The 24,341-nt window shown below is 39.5% G+C and overlaps 1 long non-coding RNA gene across 1 annotated transcript; it reads right to left on the reverse strand.

The window, feature by feature from the left end:
• Positions 1-5,033: 5,033 nt before the first annotated feature.
• On the reverse strand, positions 5,034-17,804 carry LOC122359546. The gene is made up of 4 exons (XR_006252717.1): positions 17,677-17,804; positions 8,169-8,284; positions 7,510-7,582; positions 5,034-5,635 (listed from the first exon to the last, which is right to left on the reverse strand). It is a non-coding gene; the product is annotated as an uncharacterized LOC122359546 (long non-coding RNA).
• Positions 17,805-24,341: the final 6,537 nt, after the last annotated feature.

The following is a 24,341-nucleotide window of genomic DNA, read 5'->3' on the forward strand; positions in this document are numbered from 1 at the left end:
GTACTATCACAGTCATTAAATTGTGTGCAGTCAGACACAGCAGAGTGTCAGGCATTTTCACTTTGTTGTGCTAAACTGAAAAAGCAGTGCTAGTGGGAGTGACAAGCAAGGAAGGGATGACCGGAGACAGGTGAAGAGAAGTGAGATTCGGACAGGGCCTCATCCAGACACATACAAATTCACCCTAGGCCTGACCCGCAGCTCATCTTATGAATGGAAGGAAACAGTTTCCTAAAAAAGAAGCTTTTGAAAGCATGAGTAACACCAATAATACAAGCACTCCTCCTTCCAGACCTACAAGAGGAAGGGACGAGGTAACGTAACAAATGAAAGAAAGGGGACAAGAGAAAGAAAAGAGAGAGAACAAGAGAGGTTTATTTTATTAGCCCTTAATAAATATCTGACAGATTTCCTGAGGAAATATTGCAGATCACATGTAAAATAGTTTAAGACTGATGTCAACTGCAGCAACATATGAAATCTATTACTGCGAAGCCGCAGCAGGCACAGAGTGAGAGAGAAAGAGCTGTGCTGAAAGTCATGGCAAAAAAAAAAATCTCATGGCCTTTCCAAATTCTTCGAGAGGTAAAAAAGTCAGCCAAGACACAAAATCAGAGAAAAAAAAAATGAGAAGGGAAAAAAGAACAGAAATGCACACACACACATACACACACACACACAAATGCTGAGCTCCACATCCTGTTGGGGTTGAGGCCAATGCTGTGGAGAGTGCCCAGACTCTGCTGCCAGCTCCGGGGAAGGATGGAAGATGGAGAGCCGACTGGGACTAGGGGAGCGGGGGGTTAAAGTGCCCGGAGAACAATACCAGCTGCAGGGAGGCAGGGGAGGAAGTAAACCCTCCTCCTCATCCTGAAGAACCAGAAACTTGACAAAGCAATCAGCCTCCTCATAGCCAGCTCATCCTGCTGGCATCCTCCTCACATCTGGGCCAGAGGGCAGCATGGTGGACTATTTATCTAACAGACTAGTGTGGCTAGACCAAAAAAAGCTGGTCCATCACTATCTATCTATCGTAAAATGTAAAAAACGTTCAGATAATGATACCATTATTCTTCCATGATTGCTTGACATGTGAGTCAGATGGCAACGTCTTTAAAAGTGTCTTATTTCTTATTTAGAATAATTTGCAGAACTTCAAAATTAGAAGTTTTTGCCATCTACTGGAAGGTCTTGTTACATTATGCACAGAGATTCTTGAGTTTATTACACATTTCCTTTTCATCACAATCAGCATCACGAAAGCCAATAGGCTGTAATAATCCAAACGGTCTAGATTTAATCTGGTTAATGAACAGCATGGCTCTTGACTACAGCAAATGTTCAGGCAAGATTCAAGTGGTCAAAAGGACAAAAGCAATCCACACTAACGCGCACACAGAAAGTCTTGGTTCCTTGTTTTGCATGGCAAGAGGAACTAACTCTGCCCTACTGGTGCCAGTATGTCTCAGTGTGGCAGCCATCTTTATACTCTGTCTCTGCTCGAAGCAAAACCACAGGCCAGTACCCACAAACCAACCAGCCCTGGACTAATAACCATTGAAGAACACACACACACTCTACATCGAACCACCACACATACCAAAGAGGGAGGTAGCGCCATGGAAAATGAGAAGTAGTGAGGTTTCTGCTTTTTCTGCAGTATTTCCTTCTTTTTATCATCACTTCATATGAGGGCATGCAGAGTTCAGCTGGGGCACTGTAGGGTAGTGGGCGGGGAACTACAGATATGAGCCAGCCACACACACACACCGCAGCAGAGGTGATGATTTCAATAAGTGGTCTAAGTGTCAGCAGGTCGGCCATGCAACTGATAAGCCTCTTGTGTTTTTGCGCATTGCCAAGTATGTGTTTGTTTGTGTGTTGTGTGTGTGTGCGTCATAATCAACAGTGCAATGGTACAGGATATGTGAGAGCTGTATAGTTTCAATGCAGACGGGTGCAAAACATTTTGTGGGTCCTGATTAAAAGGGGACTGACCCAGCACAAGAGACTGACAGGGAGAATGGTGCCAGGGCCCAAACAGGCCCTTATATGGAGTCCTTGGGTTGTTTTCTCTCCTCCTTCAATCCCTTGTGCTAGTAAGCATTGCACGTTTCAAGAGGAAAAGATGATCCTTCCAAGACCTCCTATTTACATATTTGCAGGACTATTTGCTGGCAAGCTTGTGGTCAGTATAGCCACTAGACAGGGTCATATGCATTCTTTATTCAAGTCTACCAAATTGCTTCACCTTCCATGACCAAATTCTACCCTCAGTGGAAGACAACAATGGATGAGAAATATTTAGGGATGTGCAAAACTACACATTCAAATAACTAGACATAAAATACCTTCATTAGGCATTTTGCACTCTAGCGTTCAAAAAGGACTACTCTTTCAGAAATAAGAATTCTTTAAGGGGTGCAAGAGCTTGTCACTGAGGAATTACCCTGAAGGGTACAACTTTGTATGCCATCTACTAAAAACTGGAAGCTATCTCAATTTGGAATCAATTTGGTCAAAGACTTACATACTGAGTATGGATGTATGTACTACAAGGCTCCTACAGGGGGAGAACCTAAAGATGCAACTATTCTGAGAATAGTAGTAGGATACTTCTGTGCAGAGTCTGCAGACTGTCTGCAAACACTCTTAAACAAGACACCCCAGGTCTAAAATATAAAAACTACTAAAAAGAAATGTTCAACGTCCGTATACAATAGTTAATTATTGGATGAATAATCATCCATGCCCATAGAAGATTGTCAATCATCGCCCTTCTCCAAACAAGCCCAAACACGATAAACAGCCGTGTGGATTTTGTGGGTAGTGCTGTGAGTGTTTGAGGAATGATCTCTTCCTGACTTTAACCGAATCGTACTGTATGGGAAAGAGTTCTTCCACACCCCATTTATCTCTGGGCAAGGGCCTAAGGTAGAGCCCTGAGGAACCCCGGCGAGTCCTGCAGCCCAGCCTCCCTTCATCCCCTCAAGTTCCATGAGCACAGCGCCATGTTGCTCTTGGCAGAACCCTGCAGGCTGTCCCTGCGTGCCTGAAAACCAGCACTCCCCCCACCGTCCCCTCGGCCAAGGCGCACATTTCTCACATTTTCTTGAGCTCTCAGCGAACAGCACACTGGGAGTGCGCTAGCCGGCTCCACACTGACAAACCGAGGGTTGGGACGGACGTGTCCGATTCCACTTGTATCCTTTCCCTCTGTGGTGGTTTACAAACCTTACGCTACGACTGACTGACCCTGCAACCGACAGGTGTGCCTTTCGATGTCTCAATCGAAGAGTGATCAGAGAGTTGGAGCAGATGGAAAGGAAATGTAAAGTTGTCTCAAAGCCAACTTGCTGCTCACGGTCTGGTAGAGATACTAAAGATACAAGTTTACACAAAATCGTACTGACGCACAACAGTAACGTTCTACTAACAGCAATATAAGTCAGCATGTCAAAGTTTATGTGATGTAAAAAAAGAAAAAAGTATGTTTGTATTACGTCTGTTTGTGTATTCATTAAACGGGACTCAAGGCGACCAGAAATCAGATCCCCGTTTGTTTCCAACAAGAGAGGATGGACGTTTAACCCTGATCCCACACACCGGGATCTTTGGCAGGAGCGGAAGATTTATATTTATTATTTAATCTCTCTTTTTTCCCCTAAACCTTAATTTAAACTTTATTCCCTCTGTGAGTTTTGGGTTTGGGCATTTATACATAAATGAAGCTTCTCAGTAAAAAAAAAAAGGATGAGGAGAGACAGAGAAAATGAGGAGTGGAGAGGAGAGGAGAGAAAAAAAAAACAGAGAAAAAGCACGGTTTGTCTCCTGGGTGCCCTTCTTGCCATCCCATTTCCTATGCATCTGGTCTGTGTTTGTGTGCAAGAGAAGAGGGGGAGAGAGGGAGGTAGGGCCGTCTGGGGCCGATTAATAACCAGTGATTTATAGGAACTTTTATAGAATAATACAATAAAAATGTGTGTGTACGTGGTGTGTGTGTATGTGAGTTCACCCGTGCATGTGCGAGCGTGTGTATGTTTGTGTGTGTGTGTGCACGAGCAAGAGGCAGCAAGCACACAATGGTTTTCTAATTCTGGGGAATCAAAAACAAATTATCAAGAAAAAAACAGACCCAGCTCAGGGTAAATTGGGCACAGATGGACAAGGAGATGCAGGAAATCAAGAGAGAGAGAGAGAGAGAGAGAACACGAGATTGAGTGAGAAAAAGAGAAAGATGTGAATAAGAGGAGGACAGTGGGGTACCACAGAACAGGGATGTGACGGAGAGGATAAAGGGGAGGTGGGACAGGGTAAGGAGGAGGTGAGAGAGAGGACAAGGGCACAGTAGGGAGAAGAGGAGGAAGAGAGAGGGATTGTGGGAGGAGAGTGATCAGGGTTCCCATGCCCTGTGAAGAGGAAATGGGCTTCAGAGAGGCCAGACTGCATGTGTGAATAAAGAAGGGCGAGGGTGTAAGGGTGAATTGACAGTGATATGTGCTTTATAAGTACTAATAAACAGTCAGTTTGCCAGTAATATTTCAGCTGCACAAAAAGTGGGATGAATTACACATAGAAGTCATCAAATGTTCAGTGACAGCAAATCGCATGCAACAAAGTTCAGCCACTGATTTTTTTTTACCAATGTATTTAGTATGTTTCTGTTTTGCTGTTTTGTTATTTGATGTATATTTCTATTGTAAGTATTTATTTCTACATTTAAATACATTTTCTATCTTATTTGCACAGTCTTGGAATGCACCAAACTAACATTTCACTACAAGTTGTACTTGTACAAAATGTATGTGGCAAATAAAATCTTGAATCTGTCTAAGGATGATCACATAGCTCTCAGATTTTATCAAAAATACCTTAATTTGTGTTCCGAAGATGAACGGAGGTCTGACGGGTTTGGAACGAAATGAGGGTAAGTAATTTATGACAGAATTTTTATTTTGGGGTGAACTAACACTTTATACAATATCAAATGACTTTATTTTTAATGTGGCACAATTTGACCACTTGTCATTTTTTTCTCACACACGTGTGCTTCTCATTTAAATCTATCTCTCACTACATATGACACTCAGGGTCTGTTAGAAACCGTTAAACATGAGCAGTGTTCATGAGCGAAGGGAAACACTGACAACCAATTAGAGCGTCTGAGTTATGAGAGGTTCAGGGCTCTGGATTCTGGGAAAAGAGAGGCAGGTCTTGCTTGTGTCCTGTCAAGGGGAGGTTAACTCTAGCCCAGTGAAGCCCACAGAGGGCCTGTGATAAGCAAATAGCAATATGAATGACTTCCTGTGATGAGGGTCTGGACTGTGGCATCTGTCAGAGAGGATCTGCCGCCTTTGTACATGGAGCACAGACCACCGCAGCCCACTCGGCATACATTCACACGCACACTCACAGCCCTACCCAGAAACTCCCTGGTGACACTGATCTGAATAACATGCATTAGATCTCCCAGAGCTGGCCCCTGGGCACTGCCACCCACATAAACAGTCCTGCTGTCTCCCAGCATGCTTCACTCCCACAGCCAGGAGGAGGGGAGGGGGGGGCGTTGATATTGGCAGCGGCTCTGTGATGGCCCCACACTGGAAACTTCATCAGTGAATCATGCTCAGCTCCACTGTGCACAAAGAGAAAGGATAGCAATGAACTTCCTCCCTATCTCTCTTTCACAAACACAACACACACACACACACACACACATACAAACAGACAGACACACACGATCTGGTGTCCTCTGCATCAAAGTTTGCACTAAGAAGAAAAAACGGAAAAAAAAAACTTACGGGGAAAAAAGTTCTGCCACAGCAACAACAAAAAAATACCCCTGCTTACTCACTCTAGTACTCTCAAGTTCTCTCTTTCTCACACTCTGATATTCTCAACTGTAAGAAGAGGCCCAGTGAGCGCTGAATGCTGACACAATGAAAACGATCATGTCTGAAGATGGGAACCAATACAGCATGCATGAAAGGAAAAAAAAAAAACTAAATGCTGATGATATGAAAGGGATAGTTTATCCAAAAATTAACACTTTCGTTATTGACTCACCCCACGTTATTGCAAACCTGTCCTTCAAAACTGTTTTCCACGTAATGAAATAAAAAAAAAACCCTCAAAAGAATCATGAAAGTGTTTATAATCACATTCTTCTGAAGTGGTTTGTGTTAGAAAAAATATGTTTTTGACCCAACGTCTTGACATCTACTAAAGTGGACTCTGTCGAGCTCATGAGAAAAATCATTTCAAAGGAATCACTTGCAAAACTGGTATGGAATGATTCATTCAGAGTTTTTTGACCGTTTCTTGACTTCAGATCCAGTCACACTGCATAACTGTTCACTAGAAGGGTTAAATATCTATAAATAATGATTTTTTTTGTCTGTTCATCACACAAACTGCCACGCGGCTTTTAACACGCTTGGAACAGAATGCTTAAAAGCATGATGATATGGAAGAAGTGGAAGATGTTCTTTGCAGTACTTTGTTTTATCTGTTGATTTTATGATCAAAGAACAACTGTTTGCATCGCCAGAGAAAAGTCTTATATTTTCACTGCAAGACTGTTTTATGACAGTCTGATTTAAAATTACATGTTAAAAGATTGAAATGTCGAAATGTAATTTTATGCTGACCTGAAGTCAAATTAACCAACTATCTTTGATGCTTTAATGCTCCAGTCTCTATTTATGGTAACTGCACATGGAAAAATGAACAGAACAAACTATAAAAATTGTCTTTTGCTTTAAAAAGGCAAGTAAACAAAGAGATAATAAAAACGCATGATTTCTTCAAAACAATCAGAATGAACAAAAAATGTTCTAAAATATTGACAATATTTCAGCAAACAGCCCGGGAGACAAATACGAAACCTTGCCCAAACGTTGAACGGGGTACAGCAGCAAGAACATGCTTCCTGCCACTCTATAAATACAAAATGTGAGCTGAGAATGCAGTTTCTCACGGTTGTATTCTGAGCTAAGTGTTTACAGCACAAGCTAGGTTGCAAAAGTGTGTGTATATGTGTGAGTGGCTGGAGGCAGGTAGCTGGGTGCTGTGTGGTACGTGTTTAAAGACGGGCGCGTACGTGCCGACCTGCCCGTGTTGAAGTGTGTGAGTCTGCTGGTGCGGTTGGCCTGATACGTACGTGACCACAGAACATCATACGACTCTGAGAAAGAGAGCGAGAAAGAGAGAGAAATAGAAAGACAGAATGAGAAAAAGAAATAGAGAAACAGCAAAAACAGCAGCACAGGATCCGGCGTGTGGCGCATAATTCAGCGTGGGTACAACATGCAGCCCAGAAACCCACACACAGGTTTCACTTCTGCCTGCTGTGGCAGCAAGTTCACACTTCACACACCGGGTGAAAAGTTCACATGGAGGTCAGGGTCACAGCCGTGCACAAACACGGATGACTAGATTGTGTCACACTCAGAAAGAAACCTTATTTGACGCATAAGAATTGCACATGTATACACTTTAATTTCTCACCGGGAAACAGAAGTTTCTGTGGGTTGCCTTAAATGAACTGGATTGGCAGGAACTGAATTAAACCGTGGGCCTGCTGAGACAAAGGGAAAAAGAGACTTCCAGTGTAAAATGATTGGGAACAGAAGCTATCGCTATATAGAAGTTACTATAACAGTGATAAGACATGGCATTGTTTTTTCTGTATTAAATGTGTATGCGTTGCATTTAAAGAGAACTTATCGGGGGGGAAAAAACCCAAACAACCACTTTGGTGGGCCACAGAGGAAAAGGTTCATATCAAGAATCTATCATTTAAATGTTATTGCTGCGTGTGTGTCAGAGCGGCGCTCAGAGCGAGAGCAGCAGAAGGCAGCTGGGTTTGAGGGTGAGGGGGGTTGAGTCTTTCTCATGGCCTCTCGGCCTGCGCTGGCCTTTAATTCAGTCGTGCTATTGGTCAGAGGAGCTCAGTGACACAGTCACCACCACACACCCGAGACAGCAGCCACACAGGCGTTCAGGCATGCTGGAAGATAGCGAGAGAGAGAGAGAGAGAGAGAGAGAGAGAGAGAGAGAGAGAGAGAGAGAGAGAGAGAGAGAGAGAGAGAGAGAGAGAGAGAGAGAGCGCAAGATGTTGAGTGTCAGTGTACAGTGTTAAATGAAAGTGTCAGAAACTCATGCACCAGTGACTTAGCCAGCCAGCAGAGCGATGAAGCACGGAGGTCCACCGCGGAGACGGACATAGCGCCAGGCTGTTCTGCTAAAGGAAGAGTCTGCCCTCTGCTGGCGGAGATCAAGCCTGCAAGCAATGAGACAAGGCCATGTTCTGAGCTCATTCGTGCGACTTCTAATGTTTTTGAATCGTATGTCACTCGACGTTTGCATCGCAATGTTATATAGTTGTAATGACTTAAGCATGAATTTAAAGGTTCTGCATAGATTGCATACAATTCGCTTTTTAATGATGGTGCCAGCTTGACCTATTAAGAATATGGGAAGCTTCAACCAACAGCCTTGAAGAATTCTTTAACCTATTCATCATTTCAGATATAAAATTATAACTGAGTAGAGTTTGCTATATCTGTCCTGTTTGCTATTGCAGATTTGTGGACATTACAGAGTAAATAGCAAAGAAGATGTGTCTTTCCTTATGGGACGGTAAACATTAGCTATTTTAAAAAAACAGTAATTAACTGAATTCTACTATTCATAATTTCATATATAAATACATTTTGTGTACATTTATTTTACTATTGCTAATTATAATTATACCTTACGATTAACAATTAGTCAGTATCAAAAAAATTAACCCTGGCATATTGGCATACTGGCATTAAACCTATGAAAAAACACCAAAAACATACTTTTTTTTTTTTTACCAAACCATGAACCAACATGCCCACTCTAAAAATGCAACTTTGGGAAATATGAACTAACCTAACTGTGGGGTTAATTTTTTAAAATTAAAGTAGATTATTTGACCCAAAGACGGGTTGAAACAACCCAGCTTTTTTAACTAGTACAAATATACTATAGCAATATATCACCTTATTTCCTATCTAAACTATAGTCTGCTGTTCCGAAAATAACGCACACAAAACACACATAAAAAAGGTAAAGCGCCATTAAAATAAAAGTATGTTATAAAAATTGCCCTAATAACTCAATGTGAAATGAAGCATAAGTTTGCTTCTCAGCAGTATATCTTGAGTCTGATGGAAGGAAGCAGAGTCTCTGGGTGCTGTTTGAGCTCTGTTTAACGATCAGACCACCCTCACGTTCCTCATCAGTGTCAGGCTTTCTTTATATAAACCAGGGAGAAGTGGGCATTGGACCTTTGCCAAAGCAGCGAAGCTTTACAAGACAGTAGTCAGGTGCGCCGGCGATCCAGAAATGACTAATAGCGGCTACAGTGAATGTAGTCCTCACATATAAATACAGGTTTTTAATGGCTGCGACCCAGAACAGATGATTACAGTGCAGTAAGTGCTCTGGCTGGGTACAGTAGCACCTACTCATCAGTCATAAATCACCTCAAGTACTAACAAAGAGATAAGAGTGTTTCTCCTTATTATACACACACAAGTGGGCTGTATACATAAGCCCTTTGTTAATTATGAGCTGCATGGCTGTTTATCAAACGAATCACCTGCTAATTCCCGTAATGGGATTCCTGCAGCCCAACAAAATTCTGCTGTACATATGAGGCCCCCAAACTTTAAAAAGCACAGGTATGGCCGACAATACATTGTACGGGTCAAAATTTTGTGTTCCATGAAGATATCTGGTAAATTTCCTACCGTAGATATCAAAACTATTTTTTGTTTATTTGTAATATGCATCGTTAAGAACTTCATTTAGACAACTTAAAAGTGGATATCCATAATATTATACTTTTCCCAAGGATTATTTGTAGCTATCTTACCCAAATATTGTCTTTAGCTTTCATACAAAGTATAAATCTCAGTTCCACTTTGACTGGTTTTGTCGTCCAAGGTCACATCTAGCTCATCACATGAACAACCATTTAAAAGCCCAAACAGAGTGATGCAAGTTTTATAAAGTTAAAGCATAGCCTACGTACGGCTAAATGAGAGAATCAATTTTGGAATCAGTAGTGGGTGTGATTCAAAAGGTGAGCTCAATCTTGGTCAAAGCGGTTGTCTCGAATTATTTCGTTGAAAGAACCGATTCTTTCGAATCATTTGCTCGGCGTGTGCCGTTTCTTCTTGTGCGCGATGCAGCTCTGACGAGACGATCCCCGACGAAACCGCAAACGCCTTTCAAGACAATTCTAATCGCAGCCTCTTTATGAGAAGCATCTAAAAAAAAAAATAAATCGCACACATTCCCCTAGCAGAGCTCAAAGCCCATTGCAACGTGAGAAAGGGACGGTCGCCACACGACACGCCGTCTCAACGGTCTGAATGAAGCACGCGCGTCATCCCACTGCCCTTTCTAAGAAAACTCGCTCGACATAGCTGAGGACACCACACACCTCAAAAAGCATACCGGCTTTGTTCTACCAGAACCGTTCCCACACGGGGGCTGCGTGCGCTCGTGCGTGCGCATGTGGCGAGCGCTGACGAGCAGCGGTAACCAAGGCAACAGAGCGACGATAACTCCCTGCCCACCGATACCCATCTCTCTTGCTTTCACCTCCAGCAGTTGGAGTGAGTCATGATGATGCATTCACTATTTCCTGTGCAGAAACTCTCTCTGACCTCCGCTCAGACTTTCTTTTCCTGTGTCTGTTAAATACGGTGTTATATTTTTGTCTTTTTGCGCGCTGGGGGAAAAAAAAATCCCTATATCGATATTTGATGCTATGCTTATTTTTTCATCCTATTAGCCGTATTACGAATGTAACGACATCGCAATGAACCGCAGAGGTTGGGCCCTGTTGAGTTTCTTCATCCGATCACAACCACATCATTCATGAAGAATGCGAGTTAGCAGTCTTACTGAAAGCAGTTTTAATCATTTTTCGTATTGAAATAAAAGAGGCTAATTGGAACTGATATAATGTTAGAATGAAGTGACAAACAGCGATGCGACCTTGTTTTTTATTCCTGAATAAAATGTGAATACTGAGTTGAAGGGTGGGAACATTTCTATTTGGCCAGTGCGAGTATTTTCAGGTCCTTATACTGTGGGAAGACGGTGACAGAAAATAACATTAGGGGAGGTCCTAGCAGACAGCGTGACAGTAAGACAAAGAGATGTTCAGACAAACATCGAGTGACACTGGAAGGGGTGTGAGACAGGGTTACAGTGTTTCATTTATATGACTTATTTAGTTCAATGCGTATTGTATAGTGACCTCAGAATGGGAATCCAGGCCTGGCCCATCTAGTAGATGTCTACAAACTTTATCAAGCTTCGTTGTTCTGCAAGCAAAGCGAAAAACCTAGCATTGCATTTAAAGACGGTTCTGTAATTACGGTATAGACATATGTATGTACGACAGTCTTTTGTTCCTTGTAGCAGTTAAAAAACAAACGAGGGTTATCACATCTTATGATAAGATCACACACTCAGATTTGGGCAAAAACAACCTGCCACACTTCTCAGTCGCTCTAAACAGTTACAGATAGCGGACCAAGACGTACACAATGGTGACTGAGATGGTTGATCTTACTAATAATACTAGTGCTTTGCAGAACTTTGAGCTGATGCAGACTTTCTTTACACACATAAACTTTAGAAAAGAATGAGCAATGAACAAGCAAAGCTGGCCTTTGAATTTTTTGTAACGTCATAAACTTCAGAAGACCAGATCAAAGAGTAGCTATTTGAACCTTCTGGTGAACTGATGTCTAATTCGAATAAATTTGAATGATTCATACTCATTTATTTTTTGTGTTGTGATCTGCTGGTTGGTTTAGATTATAAGTTGATTTTTTTTTATGTTTTATTTTTTAATTTTTATGGGTCCGTATGAATCACATTGCAGGGTTGCTAGGTCTATGTAACAGAACCAGCTCAATTGGTAGCCAGCCCAATCACAGCCAAAACTAGGCCAAAGGTGTAATGGGGGAAATGGCTGTAAAATGTGGTCAAAAACAAACAAACAAAAAAAAAAAAATCACATTCCATGGTTGTCCCACCTTGGTTAAAATTGCGTTGCAGGTGGGCAGGGGGTTTCAGTGCGCTAACTACATAAACAGCCCGTAGAACGGTGTAAAAGTAGCCCAATTCGGCGGGAAAACCACTGACCTGGCTAAACCGTCACATCATCCAAATTCATACACTTCACATGTGATTGGAAACAAACAGAAGAGAAACTGGTATTTATAAACATTATTGAGAATGTTTCTTCATGTACGGATATGACTGCAATCCTATGTAGCAAACACAGATGTGTCAAGCTGCCATTTTTACACAGACAGGCACTCAGGCATTCACTTCCCAAAATTATTTGCATGCTATCTCTCTCTCTTTATCAAACACACACACACACACACACACACACACACACACACACACACACACACACACACACACACACACGTTTCCATTTTTTTATGGGGACTCTCCATAGGTGTAATGGATTTTATACTGTACAGACTGCATGTTATTGTCCTACATCAACCCTACACTTAAACCTACCCATCACAGGAAACTACTGGCATTTTTAGATTTTCAACATTTTTTTACTCTGTATGTTTTATAAGCTTGTTTCCTCATGGGGACCTAAAATGTCCCCACAAGGTCAAAATGTACTGGTATTCCTATCCTTATTCCAAACGTGATAAATACCAGATGCACACACACACGCATACAAATAACAGCCATAATAAGTTTACCAATAAGTATTGACTCAGTAAACATTAAAAACTAAAAAATATGGCCAGTTACTTTTCAATGCTACAAAGTCCTATACACAAAAAAAAAATCTGGTTTAAATTCCAATTCATGTTCAAATAATACTTATCTCTAACTATAAGATATAACAAGAAGCACATTATATAGCACAAAAAATAATTCATTTTTTTTATTTTATTTGACAATTTAGTTAAACATTTTTAATTAAGCATGAACATTATAATGAAAATTATAAATATTTCCTGTAGTAGAAATAATGAAATATGATAAGATGATATGAAATGTTTAATCCGACAAAAGCCCCCTTTTAAAGTAAATAACCAAATAAATATGAATAGCTCTTGACTTAATTATCGTTTTATTTTGCTCTCAACATTTCATGTGCTTACAAAACTGATTTAATTATATTATAAGCAAATGAAAATCATATTTCAGAGAACTATTTTAAACTCTAATTGGCCTGCTATTTCATTTCTTGTGAACTGCAACCATAGCTCTTCAACCAAGTCATAATTTCAATAACAAAGAGCCAGCAAGAGTTAATTATATACAAATGACACTTGTTTTCTTGAAAGATATGATTAGCACTGTGCCTGCTCCAAAAAGCTCCACTCCACAGAAGATAGGACACATGACAAGAGCGGCACTGCCTCTTTTAGATCATATCATTTGGCTCCAAATGTTCATATATCTTCTTAAAGAGTACTGTGACATTTACTGCAGGAAGGAGGCCTTCCAAAGGTTTGAGGGCATGGCAGAGAGTGTGAGTGGGAATTGGTACGCCGGCCTGGAACCAAGTTTTTTTCGCTTTGACAAGATGCAAAGGGTTACATAGAGACAAACAGTCCCCAAGATGACGTTTATTAATACACTAATCGCTCTCTCGAAGCAAAGCAAACATTCATCTTGATTACAACTTAAGTGATTGCTAAGGAAATGGAGCTTTATATATGCCATATATGTGTCATTTAAAATGATAACATAACATGCCTTTATTGCGAGACTGTGTTTGCTCTATATAGCTAATTCAGGTGATTACAGTGGAGCCATCTACAGAGACTGCTTGTTGTTGTTGGTATAGCGACGACTGTTAAAACTCTAAGCATGACATTTGTCTAAAGCTGTCAAGAGTCCGCCGAAAAGACAGAGGTATTTCAACATACGATATTGCAAACCGCTGATCTCACACAAACTTCTACATCCTCTAAAGCAGAAGTTTTAGTTCAATGTGGTGAAAAGAACCAAAGACAAATAGGAACAATAAACAGGGGAGATGTCTGACATAAGTTGATACGTGCATAAAATATGCTTCCCTCAATATTTTTAGACCAACGCACATTGCATGAGAAGTATCTTTTCTAACCGAAATCGGGTTAATTCTGTCCAGCAGCAACTGGTAAGTGGAAGCAGGAGGAACAGAGAGAGTAGGTTTCATCTGCTGGCAGCTGGTACATTTTCAGTTCACTTTTGTCACGTAAATATATTGGTAAGCTGGCATTTACATGTACTCAGAGGATGAGAAAGGAGTGTGGGTTAGCTCAAAAATCACCTAGATGCATACACATACACACACACATGTAGTGTTTCCATGTTTTATGGGGACTTTCCATAGGTGTAATGGTTTTTATACTGTACAGACTGCATGTTATTGTCCTACACCAACCCTACACCTAAACCTACCCCTTACAGGAAGCTATTGGCAGTTTTAGATTTTCAAAAAATTAAATACTGTATGTTTTATAAGCTTGTTTCCTGATGGGGACCTTAAAAATGTCCTCACAGGGTCAAAATTTACATGTGTTTACTACAGTAATAGCAATAAACTATGCATAAATACATATAATTACATATCAACTAACCCTAAACCAAGCTCTCATCCTAATCCTTACCATATAGTAATTAGATCATTAATATTGCTCAGTACTGAAATCTATAATTATACTATAGCAAGGACACCTTAAAATAAAAACTGTAATATTAATTAAAATCTAAAAACAAACAAACAACCAAATATCTGTTAACATGCATGTGTTCCCATGTTTTATAACAATAGGATGTCTGATTTAGAAACGGTTCTTTATCATTTTTTTCCATCAAAAAGATTCACAAAACAGCCTTAAAAAAAACTGATAAATTTGGGGTGAGCATTACCATGTATTACACACAAACTGTATAATGACCTAGATATCACTTTGTAAAGGTCAAAATAATAAGTGAAGCTGGAAAACATAATTTGCAAACATTACTAAATAAGATAGAAAATTCAAAGTTGGATATGCATGGGTTCAAATACATACGGTGACCTGGGGTCACTTTAAGTGTCTATGGTCTGTTTAAAGGACATTTCGCAATCACTAACATGAGTGATCACATCATCTGAGAAAAGGTCCAGAGGTTAAGTGAAGGCACAGAGTCTAAAACATGCCATGGATGAACTGAAACTTGTTAAGAAGATCACAACACCACAGAAGGAAGCAGCGATAGGTTGCGACCTCTGGGTCAGCTGAGCAGCACTGTGTGTGTATGACTGAAAAAACGTATCAGAAACCCCCACCCTACACAATGTGTTTGTGTGGCTTCCCTCTCACTCTTGGTTCCTTGTCTACAGGGGAAGCGGGACAGTGCCAGGGTGCAAAGTTTTATGAGTTGGTCTCGACCGAACTCACCACATTCCCACCGTCCTGCAGCCGAGGGACGTGACTCTAGCCACGCCGGAGCTGCAGCCAAACCACAGCTCACTTAAGGTCACACACAAAAACTCTCATGCTTTTTTTCCCCCCTCTATGCATATATCTGGCATTTTGACCAACATGTGTTGAGAGTCTCAACTTTCATAATCAGTTCTACGTTGGTTAACGATGACTCAACAATTCGAGTGAACAGACAATACAAAAACAATTAACATGCAAACAGAACCACTTCTGCAATATTTGGCAATATTGTGTAAAATACATTAATATCACAAAACAGTACAATACAACAATATCACTACCTTTTAATTTATCAGATGGTGGTGCCCAACCGAACAGTAGACATATATACTAAATTGTGCACAAAATGAGCTTATTTCAAATTTGCCTGCATCGTGCTGTTGCGATAAGCTGCAGTATGTGGTTTTGTATTGTCCTTCTGAAATACACAAGGCACTCTCTGAAATAGATGTCATCCGGAGGGGAGCATGTCTTCTTCTAAAACCTTTACATACCTTTTAGCATTCATAACGCCTTTCAAAATATGCAAGCCCATACCATCAAGAGACGCTGGCTTTTGAACTGAACACCGATGACACGCTGGAAAGTCTCCCTCCTCTTTAGCCCGGAGGACACGGTGTCTGCGATTTTCAAATTTGGACCCATCTGACCATAGAAAAATTTTCCACTTTGAATAGAACTTCTGGACCGTATTCACATATGTCTTCTTTTTGCATGATTTAACTTATTTAATTGGCAGCGACAGAATAATGCAGATGAATGGCGCAGTGTCGTCTGAAGGCTCGAAGACCACGGGCATCCAACAAAGGTCTTCGGCCTTGTCGCTTACACGCAAAGATTTCTCCAGTTGTTCTGAATCTGATGATGTTATACACTGTAGATGATGAGATTTGCAATACGACATTGAGGAACATTGTTTTTAAAGTATGCTTTAGCTAATCATGTTACAAACATGATAAATTAAATGATTTGCTAGATGTTTTTCCAGCTCCCTGGTAAAACTGGTGTAGAAGGACACTTCATAGTGACCATATCTGGCAAACTGTCCAAAAAAAAATGTCCAAAGACATGAGGCTAAAAAAAGTAATATTTCGAGTCTTAAATGTAATGCAATACACCTGTGTATGTGGGAAAAATAAAATAAGATTTTACTCACGTTCATATGTCATACAAATCTACTAAATAAACTACTTAACTTTTGGTTGTTTTTTTGCCATTTTTGAAAAAAAAAGTGTTTAGTAACAGCATACGGTTTTAAAACAAAATGAGGATGAGTAAATGATGACAGATCTTTAATTTTGGGGTAAACTACTCTAAATCGAGCAGTGTTCTCTCAGGGTCTATGAGAAGGTGGGCATCTGCTGAATCATAAACAGTCAAGCATGAATGCTGACCCCTTGCTGCATCATGAACGTACCCCCACAGTATGACTCAGATGATGCCGTTAATAAGCTGTTGGGTCTCGCTGGCCGAGACTGCTCACTTCTTTCGCAGGACCAATCCCACGCTTGGATCTCTCACCTCACTACGCCTGCAGAACGGCAATCCAGCGGGTCAGACTCAACGAAACCAACCTGAGCCTGCTTAGCTTCCGGAGCTACCAATCCAGATACTGTGGCCAAAAGAAAACTACAATAACGTTGCAAAAATGTGGCAGCAATACGACCCTCAAATAGCTGGAATCACATTAGCTTGACAAAGGCCAAGCAACGGTTTTCTCAGCCAACTTCAGACTCTGGGTTTATGAGAGCGGACATGAGGAATGTTTGCGGCTATGCATGCATGATTTACACACAATTAGTGGTGACTAATATAAGCATGCAAATTATTATACATGTAGATTAATATCAGATTTGCTGAGGCCAACATCTAAAACTGATTATCTGGATTTGATCTGTTTGAGACGGGCCATGTGTTTAATGATACATTGGCATATGCTCCCAGACTTTCATCAATGAGAGGTTTGACTTTTGAGGTGTGACTGTCAGCCAATGGCAGTTTGGATCATTATATTAAATTACAATATATTTGGCATGTAAGTGTTCCAAACCTAATTAAAATTCCCTGTACTACCCTATCCACAGTGATTTACGGTGTCCCCAAGGGCAGACATATTCGTCTTCATTAAAGAAGATACATATATCACACTTACTTCTTTATTGGCCAAGTATGCAGTTAGTACTCTTCGCGTCCTCTCTTTTTCCACAGGTGTAAATGATGATGAGTTTAAAAAGCTGTGCGTTGAGATGTTGTAGTTGAAAATAAAACTCCATCTTTCCAGTAAACTGACCGCTAAAGGGGGGAAAAATCAGAAAAAAAAAAACCCTCAGGAACCTGTTAAAATGTCACGAAAAGGACTTCCTTTTCCTTTCGCGCGATTAGACCGCCATCTTGTGGCGCCGAATGTCATTACTTAAAAGTACCGAGCTATATGATGAATTTCACCGAGACCTGTTGAACAACGAAAATATTGGAAATCAAAACCAAATATAATTTGACTAAGTGTACGCTATGTTATGGCCAGCTTAGGTAATTAATAAATACTAGTTGACCAATAAAGCAAAACCGTTTTTTATTAGCATGCTTTTATGCTACAATGCAGGCCCGTGCAAATATATACACATAATTCAGAACTTTAAGTATATTTATATTTAGTATCTTTATGTATAATTAAGTATCTTTAACGTCTAAATAAATATAGCCTGATGCCGTTAACAAAAAATACACGGATGAAAAAGAACATGTCTAAAAAATGTCTAAACTGCACGTAATAGCTTGAAATATAATGAAAAGAAACAGAACTGTTCAGTCATGAGGTAGCCGGTATGTCACGTTATATTCTACAAGATAAATTTACCACTTACTGTCAATTCATTCCTCAGATGAGCATTTTGAAAAATTGTATGTGTGACTCAGTTTTTTCGAACAAATCTGTAGATACACTTTTAGATCGTAGAAGCAGGCTATTTATAAATCAAAAAACAACAGAAGTCCAGAGAATGCCCATTTAGGTAAAGCAAACGTTGTTTATGAGTTGCTAATATGCTACAAATGGACTACAACAAGTTGTTAATTTGTCGTCAAGAATGCAAACACATCCTTTTAGTAATTTATTTAGCAATGCAGGCTATATTTTTAACAATACACACTGGCAGCAAAATTCTAGTTTGAAGTATCACTATGTAATTAGTTAAAGAACAAAATCTGAAGCAAGGCCTGCGTGAGGCCTGTGGTTCACATTATTAGAAAACCACCCTTATAAAATCCCATAGGAAATTCAGGAACCCAAAATGCTAATTATATAGTTTATAACTGCAAAGTGTGTGTGTGTGTGTGTGTGTGTGTGTGTGTGTTAAAATAGAACTGTAAGGAATTTCTATTTATAATAATTATAATACCCCATTACTTAAATTCATATCAAACTATATCAGTTTAAACATACATCAGTAAAAAAGTATACCTATTTACTCAAACACTTCAGTGTTGACAGAGGCCAGCAGTTATTCCATTTCTCTGAATCAAAATAAACCAGTTACGCCATGGACTGCAGGGTACCCTAAATAGTAAATATTTTAGGTCTGTCTGCGGAATATCACTAGATCTTACCTGGAGGTCCAGAGGAAAAGCCAAGTATAGTGGTAAGAAGATCTGGGTTTCTTGACGCCTAAACAAGAGCCTATAAAGGCCCTTGGGGCACAGCAGCCATCCTCTGTTTTCCCTTTAAGAATACATTTTCTTCAAAAAGAAAAATATCAATTGAATGATTCTTTACTAAATTACTTTTGCAGCAGAAATGTGGTTTTCCAAAAATTACAAAACGTATTTCGTGTAAACCATTATTACCTCTCAATGTTGATAAAAAGGACATTTGTTCTAATTCCCACCTGTCGGAACATGCACATTTCTCCTTATTTCCATTTATCAATACTATAGCACACACACAAATATGGAGATATAATTTTAAAAACAAATATGTAATTGAAAGAAAAAAAATCTTCGTCTTTCTCCATCTTTGTCCCGGTTAGACATGGATATAATACAATGATGTGTAGCGTGTGTGTGTGTGATAGAGGAGGGAAAGGGGATGAGTCACTCCTGTGAGTCATTAGTTCTATGGGGACAGCAGCAGCACAATCAGTGTGTGTGTGTGTGTGTGTGTGTGTGTTTTATAGGGGAGAGAGAATTTAAGATGCAGGGATGCACAGCTGATCGGGGACCTAAATAGATTTCCTAATTTTAGAAAGCATAATGTCTTTAGGACAAATAATATGCGATTTCCATGCATTATACAACATATTAATATCTAAATATTTGAAACAAGCATTAGGTTGTTAGGAGTTTAGTTGAAATGACAATTTTAAATCAAGATGATCGGCATTATTATAAATTCTGACCTAAATGGAATAGCCTACAGAGTAGCAATAGAATGGGTTCTGTCAAACCTTAAAGATTTAAAGCTCTCATCCACAAATCAAAGTCACGACTGTATGAATTAGATATGAAATCAAGAGAAGATAGCTTGGAGCAACATTAAACCTTTGTGGAGTGACAAAAAAAATCAACAAGTGGAGGGAAGGCAAACAAAGACCCTAACATACCAGCCCGTGTGGTGGGTGTTTTTTTTTTACGCCATGGCCACGGGCCTCTCATTTGGAGGATTGATATGCCATATAATGGCAGAAGCAGAATCAAACAGGCATTGGTATATCTTCTCTGCCTACGTAAGAAAACGTTTGTTCCAGCACATTCATGACTCACAAACCTGCCGCTGCATTCAGAGACCTCAGCATACGCAAACCCACAACGCACCAACATTTCCAGCCAATAGTGGTAGAGAAATATCTTACAATTAGGCAACACAACTGACATCTGCTTAGAAAGCAGTTAAAAATAAGTTATTTAATTGTTGAAATCAGTTGTCAGTTGAATGAACCTTGAGCTCATTTTGTGGCATATTTTATTTAAAATCTATCTATCTATCTATCTATCTATCTATCTATCTATCTATCTATCTATCTATCATTAATTACATAATTTATAAAGATTATTTTTTAATCTCAAAAAACTGTATGGAGTATGCCTTATTATAATACCAGATTTCTTGAATCTGATATACATGAAGCTCATATGGATTTAAACATAGGTTATACAAATATTAATTCACATATTTACTAATAAACTAACATATTGTAAATGAGTTAAGAAAGTACAACATATGACATAAAGCATATACAATTTATCATTTGTACTATTTGTAAATGTGGTATCCAGCATCGCTTCAAATCAAAACCAATAGAATATGCGATCTAACAGAATTAATGCATATTTATGACTTGCAGCTTTAAAACATGAGCCTTTTGAATTGTTTACTGGAGCTGTAGACACAGCAGATCTGAGTGAATTGAGATGATAAAAGTGGTTTTCATGGTGGAGTAAGTCTCGTTACTCCATGGTGCTTTTCCCGGACCTGCTCCTTTGCGCGCTGGCCCCTGGAGAACAGGTTAAGATGAAAGACTGACGCATTTCCCTGAAGCCTGAGATACGGCTTTGCATCTGCCTCTTGTTTTACGCTCCTTAACGCTTTTTTTTTCTTGATAAAGCACATCGCCAGTGACGCATTCTGTCAAGCTGTTTTTTTTTTTTTTTTTTTTTATTAACCAGAGTAGCATTTAAACTGATGTATATAATGATAAACCATTATGAAGTCAATGTGCTTTAATGCATGCTACCATTTCACCACTCACTAAATAAATGAGTCAGTCCGAAGGTTTTTGTAGTCAGGCAGTGAGTCATTAGAAAATGTTTTTTTTTTTAATAGTTTTTTTGGAAAGTGCTGTGCGTTTCATGAGACAAGCCAATAACACCTACACCAGCACAGGATGACATCCTTTCCAGAATGTCTTTGCTCAGAAAACATGATGACTGATGGAAAACTTCTGAATTAAAAGCCATAAGTCACAGGAAGATGTATGCCACTTGCGGAGGCACGTGCAATGTGTTTTCGTATATAAAAGGGGACACATGCACGGCTGGTTATCTCCTCAAGTGCCTCACCGTGGATGAGAATATCCACTAGGCTTTATAGATTCTGGAATCAGTAGATGGATTTCCGATGGTGAGTACATCTATAAAACATATACTGTATTTTCTTCTGTTAAAAATAAATAAAATGGTTTCTAATATCAACACACTGCAAATGGAACATTTTGATGCTCAAATTTCAGAAATCTCAAAATGTTTAGGTGTTTATGATTGCTGTGGAGTAGTGAAGCTCCATTTGTAGTATAATGTTAATTAGTAAAAAAATATTTTTATTTGTCCCTTCTAAAAAAAAAAAAAAAAAAACCCAAAATGTTTACACATGTACTGTTTTAACAGTATAGCCAAAAAATGTAGATTGTATGCATGTGACTGGAATTTTGGTGTCAATACATATCTGTTTTTAAAACTTAATCACCACAACATCATTAACTCTAAATTTACCAGCATTGCGGCTCAAATAATACACTATTTTAACAGAAATAAACTAAAAGCAAGCATTCTCCTTTTAAATCAAAGTGGCACAATTTACTATTGTAAGTGTCTCCTTTGGCCTAAATCTTTGCCATGCTTTTTTTTTTTTTTTTTTTTTTTTAAGAAAGCAAGGGATCACTCAAAATTACATTTTCTTTTTGTGATAAGCAATATTATGCAAAAGATACCATCTACTAAGCTACTGGAATATTCCTTTAAAGAACACTATTTTTTTTAAAAGGCACAGAAGAGACAAGGCACAAAAAGGAATGTAATACAGCTACAAATGCTATTCAGATTGAATTATCCACTATTTGTTAACATGAAAACATGATTTCTACTTTGTAAGACATGACTATTTAGGTTTCCCCGGCACAAGTCAAATCGTGTCATTGTTCTTTGTCTTGTAAGTTCAACAAAGCATCGCCAACTGAACAATATCAAATGATCCGACAGTTGTCATGCATGTTGTCTGCGTGCTGCGCCGCATGTCAATACATTTCAGATAGAGAGGGGATGCTCTGCACCACAAGGCAGATTGCACCATATCTGTCAGAGGAATGCCTCAGTGCGGCTCAATTTATGCCACGGCTGAGGAGAAGTGAAAGAGGGGGAACGACAGAGCGTGAGAGGAAGAGATGGAGAGAGAATACTGATGACTGACTGATAGGGGAGGAGGAGGCAGAAACTCTGCAGGTGGATGCTGAGCCCCATGGAGCCTCTCTGACAGATGCTGGGGCTGCATGGTGGGGAACCGGGCAAGCCTGCTCGGAGTGCTTTGGAGACAGCAATCCACAAAAGACACAAAAAGAGTGGGTATAGAGAGCGAGGCAAGGGAACATGCTGTTTAAGTAGGGCAGAGACTGGGGCAAAGTGAGGGAGATCAGGAGGGATGGAGGTAAGGCTCTCAATGACGTACTACTATTTCATATTTAATTCACAAGACTAATTATGCCCCGCTAGAGATGGCGGGAATCAATGGCTGCCTCTGGATCAGCATGACCGTGATTGCTTCAGAGTGCACATCTTTTATTAATGGCACTCTCATAAGTTTGCATAGCTCATGCTGCGTTTCTGCCTTGTTTTCCAACACGATCAGTTCGCAGCTACGGGAGACTCGTCTTTGAAGAAGTCTGTGAAGACTGAAGAGAATGGGGACTAAAGATTGCTGGGTTCTAAAACTACATCAGTTGTGCCGCCTTTGACAAAAAAAAAAAAAAAAACGGTCTGGTTTAAATGTATATTGTTACTATAATTGATGTCAAAAGGGCCGTTCATGTTCTATATGTAGAAATGTATACACACAAATGTTAAAACATATAAAAAAATGTATAAAAAGTAAACCAGGAATACATTTTTAGGCCCACTTACAGTACTTTTAAGTAGACTCAAAAGTATATATTATATACAAGTCTTCTTTGTCTACTTATACACACTTGTACAACTTCAAAAACCATGTATGTATTGGATATGTATAGATTTATAATTAAAAAAAGGTATAAAATGCATGCAAACACACACACACACACTTTTATAGCAAATTTTTCCAATTTACACACACACACACACACTTCACTGAAAGTTGAGAAGCATTACAATTACTGCTTTTATGACCTATACCTATATTAACGCAAAGAATTAAATTGAAATGTTGGCGAATGTGAACTTTGAAGAAGGCAGAACTTTTAAGAATGTCAGAATTATGTGGAGTAATCAGTGAAAATCACAGGTGATTCATCAGAGACGTATGCTGTGTGTGAGCGTAAGACTCCAATCCCAGGTACAAGGACGCAAATGAGAGCAAATAAATCTAAGTGTCAGGGAAGAGGTGAATGAGGTGGTTGTATGTGTGGGCGATCATGTTTAGCAGAGAGTGGGATCAGGAGAGTGTGGGTGGAAGTGACAAGAGAGGAGAGAAAGTGACAGGGGAAGTACGAGGGATTGGCATTGCCGACGAGAGCTGAAAGCCAATCGGTGTGAGGTGAATCATAGTGAGCAAAAACTTCACACCGACAGGCTGCGTGTTGGGCAAACACACACGCCATTCCCAATTCCCATTCTCTGAACGCCCGGCTGCTGCTAAACTCTAGTTAACGTTCAGAATCAGAATCAGGATATGAGACATAATCTATAACCTTCATAGCTGAATGAGAAAGAACAATACATTTGATTTCAAAACAGGGTGATACAAATCTGCTTTGAATCATATATGGTTTAAAACGCTTCTAAAAAAAAAGAATCCTATTTGTGATATTAGTTTTATTATATTTTTTTTTGTAAAATGCTCATGACCTGTTCTACAAA

This window comes from Puntigrus tetrazona, chromosome 15, assembly GCF_018831695.1.
Source record: "Puntigrus tetrazona isolate hp1 chromosome 15, ASM1883169v1, whole genome shotgun sequence".
NCBI classification, from domain to species: Eukaryota; Metazoa; Chordata; class Actinopteri; order Cypriniformes; family Cyprinidae; genus Puntigrus; species Puntigrus tetrazona.